Source organism: Bos javanicus, chromosome 7, assembly GCF_032452875.1.
Source record: "Bos javanicus breed banteng chromosome 7, ARS-OSU_banteng_1.0, whole genome shotgun sequence".
Lineage (NCBI taxonomy): Eukaryota > Metazoa > Chordata > Mammalia > Artiodactyla > Bovidae > Bos > Bos javanicus.
In genome coordinates, this window is record NC_083874.1 from 40,771,408 (window position 1) to 40,776,710 (window position 5,303).

A 5,303-nucleotide genomic window follows, 5' to 3' on the forward strand; every position below is an offset into this window, starting at 1 on the left:
AACCTAGATGTCCATCAGGAGATGAATAGTTAAGGAAGTGTGATACATAGACCAAAATGGAATATTACTCAGCCACAAAAAAGAATACATTTGAGTCAGTTCTAATTAGGTAAATGAACCTGGAGCCTATTTGTCAGAAAGAGAAAGACAAATGCTGTATATTAATGCATATATATGAAATTTAGAAAGACAGTACCAATGATCCTACGTGCATGGCAGCAAAGGAGGCACAGACATAAAGAACTGACTTTTGGGCTCAGTGGGAGAAGGTGAGGGTGGAATCATTTCAGAGAATAGCATTGAAACATGTGCATTACCATATGTAAACTAGATGACCACTGTGAGTTTGATGCATGAAGCAGGGCACACAAAGTCAATGCTCTGGGAAAACCCAGAGGGATAGGGTGGGGAGAAGGTGGGAGAAGGTTTCAGGATGGGAGGGACATGTATACCTGTAGACGATTTGTGTTATATATGGCAAAAATCATCATGATATTGTAATTATCCTCCAATTAAAATAAATAAATAAATTATATATATATATATATATACCATAAGAAAAGGCATCCATGAAAATAGTAAATGATATTTAGAGAATTAAAAATATATAAGTTAAACAAAAGTTGGATGATAAAATAAAACAAACTTTCTCATGGCTGGCTGGAAAAAAAATTAAACTATTTTTGCTAAAGTTTCATTTTAACCAGAATGTGTGGTAAGTGATGCATAATTTGCTATTACAATCCATACGATTCTTCTTTGTGACTGATTCTTGATTATTGCCACTTAATAATTTTCTATTTTTAATGAATATATTTTAAACAGAGTTTTTTAAAATTCTTTCTTACTCTAACAGAAGAAAAAGCATTTTGATAAGAAAAATAAAATTACATTTCTTCATAATTTCTAGAATAAAATTGTAAAATATAATGCTAGGAAACAAAACATGGTGTGTAAATTTTGGAGAAATAATATAATCATGTAAAGAAATTATGATGATATTAACAAAAGAAATGAAACCATCAGAATAACCCAAACAGAATCTTTTGATATGAAATTAATGATGGAACACATTCAATACACATTGTGCTTCCTAGACAGTCCTCAGCTTCACAAAAAAATATAAAAATTCTCGGATAGGAATTGATTGCAGAATATGTAAATTTGGTACAGCTAAAGCAGGAGAGATGGCAAATATGGTAATGTTATTAGATCTAGCTCTCAATAAACGATTTCACTTACCATAGAATTTAAAGTCAGAAGAGTACTTATATATTTAGTAACAATTTACCCTCAGTATTTTGCCTAAGGCTGCCTTCATATCCTTGTTCCTCAGACTATAGATGAGAGGATTCAGGCTGGGAGGTAATACAGAGTATAATACAGACATGAAGAGATTCAGTGATGATGCAGACTTAGAATTAGTCCATAAATAATTGGCAGTACCAGAAAAGAGAAACAATATCACTACAGTGAGGTGTGGTATACAGGTAGAAAAAGTTTTAAACCTGCCTTGTGCAGATGGGATCCTCAGGACAGCTGAAAAAATGAAAACATAAGAGGCAATCAGGAAAAGAAAGCATACAAAAGCAAAAGTAAAGCTAGCAATGACAAATGCATATTCTAGAATTTGTTCTCCTGAACAAGCAAGTGTGAGCACAGAAGGAATATCACAGAAGAACTGATGTACTATGTAAGGTTCACAGAAAGGTACAGAGAATGTACCTGCAACATGAATGGATCCGTAGACACACCCACTAGCCCACGATGCTATCACCATCTGCAGACAGGTGCCTCTATTCATGGTTATCTCATAGTACAGAGGATGGCAGATGGCAACATAGCGGTCATAGGACATCACTATAAGGAGGGCATACTCTGTGCCAGCCAAAAAAATGAAAAGAAAAATTTGTGAGGCACATCCCAGGGAAGAGATGGAATAGCTTTTGGTTAGAGAGTTTATGATGGATTTGGGCACAGTGACAGAGATGTAGCAGATATCAATCAAGGACAAATTCTTTAGGAAGAAATACATGGGCGACTGGAGACGCTGGTCAGTGGTGGTGAGAATAATAATGAGGAGGTTCCCCATCAGTGCTGTCAGGTAAATCAGGAAGAAGAATGGAACATAGAGTCCTTGTAGCACCTGGTCATCAGTGAATCCCATGAGCAGAAATTCTGTTATGATGGTAGCGTTGGTTAATTTCTCAGTCATGCTGATTCTTATCTGTAAAAATAAAAACTATACTAGTAACTAGTTCATTCAAATATGGTAACATTCATCTTTACTTAACTTTTGATATGGTTTGATCCTGAGTGAGGCATAGCTCATCAGAATAACTCTGAAAATACATCGTATAGATTTCCCTTCTTATAATATTAACAGGTAGAAATTAGATTTGGAGAAGGTAATGGTACCCCACTCCAGTACTCCTCCCGCAAAATCCCGTGAACGGAGGAGCCTGGTAGGCTACAGTCCATGGGTTCTCTGAGAGTCAGACACAACTGAAAGACTTCACATTCACTTTTCACTTTCATGCATTGGAGAAGGAAATGGCAACCCACTCCAGTGTTCTTGTCTGGAAAATCCCATGGATGGAGGAGCCTGGTGGGCTGCTGTCTAGGGGGTTGCACAGAGTCGGACATGACTGAAGTGACTTAGCAGTGGCAGCAGCAGAAATAAGATTGATATTAAGGAGAGCTTAGAAGAGGTGGAAAGTGAAATGAAATGCTGTTGTTTAGTTGTCTACAGAACAGAATTTTATATTTCATGTTTCAGGTATATAGCAGACAGGTGTAAAGCCTTTAGGACATATCTGTGTCAAGCAGCTAACACACTTTGCAAGTACAGGCAACAAAGAAAACAATGTTTCTCTTTCCTACTCAGAAGTTATTTTCCAAACACTGTTCTAGACCTTGAGAAAGATCAAAGTAAAAAAATACAACAAAATGTAACAAAATTAAAGAAAAAAATAATGTCAAATGAAATCAAAGATGATACAGAATATATCTGAGGCAGAATATGGGAGAAGCATACATTAGTGTGACAGTGGGATACTAGCTCCTTATTGGTATTAAATAGAAATATTCATAACAGAAATATGACACCAACATTGACATTTCCTACCATATATATATATATATTTCTTGTGCCTGCCTGCACAATTCCTTCACACTACCAGAAGAGAAGTGGCTTGTCCAGGGCCATAAAATGAATCTCTCAAAGACACCAGCTTTCATTTAAACAAAATGTGCATGCTGTTTCCTAGCCATTCAGAGACAAGCATCATCATCATACTCTAATCATTTTGGTCCTTGAAATAAGTTGTTTGGGTAATTTTCTCAACAACAATGCAAGTTTCTTTCACAGATGCAGATGACAATATTGCAGCGTCTTCCTGAGGTCAGAAGAAGAAAAGCACTTGAGTAATATACCCTTCAAATGTATCAAAATTAAGAGACTTTTCTTCCCATTCATTAGACTTGGCAATCAGACATGTAATAAAAAGAGAATATCCCAATAACCATGGTGTGATGCGGTACATTTTTCTCTTCCATTTTGCATGTGTCCTTTAAATGTGTAAGGAAAGGATAGTCATTGGTATCTGTTATCAAAAAACACTTTTATTCAAGAATAGCTGCCTGCTTCATGACCAAGGTGCTTAAATAGCTGTACAATTTGTGTATGACTGCTGTTTTAAGCTTTATCTTCAGCCTCAGCCATTGGTTTAAGTTTAATGATCTTTGTTTTCACATGAGGTTACAGTTATATAATCATGGTAGGAATTAACTAAGAGAAATGACCAAGGATTCTAATGAGAGACAGCATTTATTCCCCAATGGATTAGAAGGCAACCTTAAACCTAGAATTTAAGACTCAGGACAACTTAGAAGAGTGATTTACTTACAACTACTGGTTTTCTGTCATGAGCATATAACAACTTTATGAATACATTCAAGCTGTGTTTTCTATTTATTAATGTATTACAACATTAAGATTTCAGTGGAAAATAGAATATTTGAATTCAAGTATTGAAAATAAACCATGAATGTTGCTTTATTTTCATTCTTTTTCTCCCTTAAATTTCTCCATCTTTCTTGTCTTCCTTTTAATTTTTCTTCATTTCTTTCAATTTTTGTCTTATTTTAGTCTTTTCTTCTCCACTTTAAATATAGATTTATTTTTTCTTCCATTAGTGCTACTTGACATTCTATTGTTTCTCAAACTGATGAAATAAAATTTGTTCTTAAGGCAGGAGAAGAAAAATTAAACATAAAATTTTCTCCCTATAGTGCAATCTGTATCTGCACTATACATTAATCAGAGCTCCTCAAAGAGGGGAGTATCTTGGTCATCCTTCTGTTCAGTTAGTTCAGTTCAGTCGCTCAGTCATGTCCGACTCTTTGTGACCCCATGAATCGCAGCACGCCAGGCCTCCCTGTCCATCACCAACTCCCAGAGTCTACTCAAACTCATGTCCATTGAGTCGGTGATGCCATCCAGCAATCTCATCCTTTGTTGTCGCCTTCTCCTCCTGTCCCCAATCCCTCCCAGCATCAGGGTCTTTTCCAGAGTCAAGTCTTTGCATGAGGTGGCCAAAGTATTGGAGTTTCAGCTTTAGCATCAGTCCTTCCAATGAACACTCAGGACCAATCTCCCCTAGGATGGATTGGTTAGACCTCCTTGCAGTTCAAGGGACTCTCAAGAGTCTTCTTCAACACCACAGTTCTTGGTCATCCTTAGAGATCAGCTTTCCCCCTTTTTTTTCCTGACACTAGCAAGGTAATTACTTTTAAGAGTAGTGCTCTTCCCCAGCTTTGCAAGGGTTTTTTTCTGACTTGCTGCTCACTTAGTATGTGCTTGTGTGCATGTGTGCTGAGTCACTTCAGTTGTGTCCAACTCTTTGCATCCCTATGGACTGTAGCCCACCTGGCTCCTCTGTCTTCTGTCCACCTGGCTTCTCCAGGCAAGAATACTGGAGTGAGTTGCCATGCCTTCCTCCAGGGGATCTTCCCAACCCAGGGACTGAACCTGCGTTTCCTGCGGCTCTTGCATTTCAGGCAGATTCTTTACTACTAAGCCACTGGGGGAGTCATTGTATGTGCTTACCTGCACTATTTGTTCCTGGTGAACTTTATGTGAAATATCTGTATGTCCTTCTTTTATATGATCCTTTGTCTTGAAAATCTGTGACTGTGTCTTCAACTTCTGATAGATGGGACACTTCTCAGAACTTTCTGAGAGTTCCTCTGCTGGGTTATAATCCTTAGTTGACTGTAATAAATTTTGTTTTTCCTTCTTA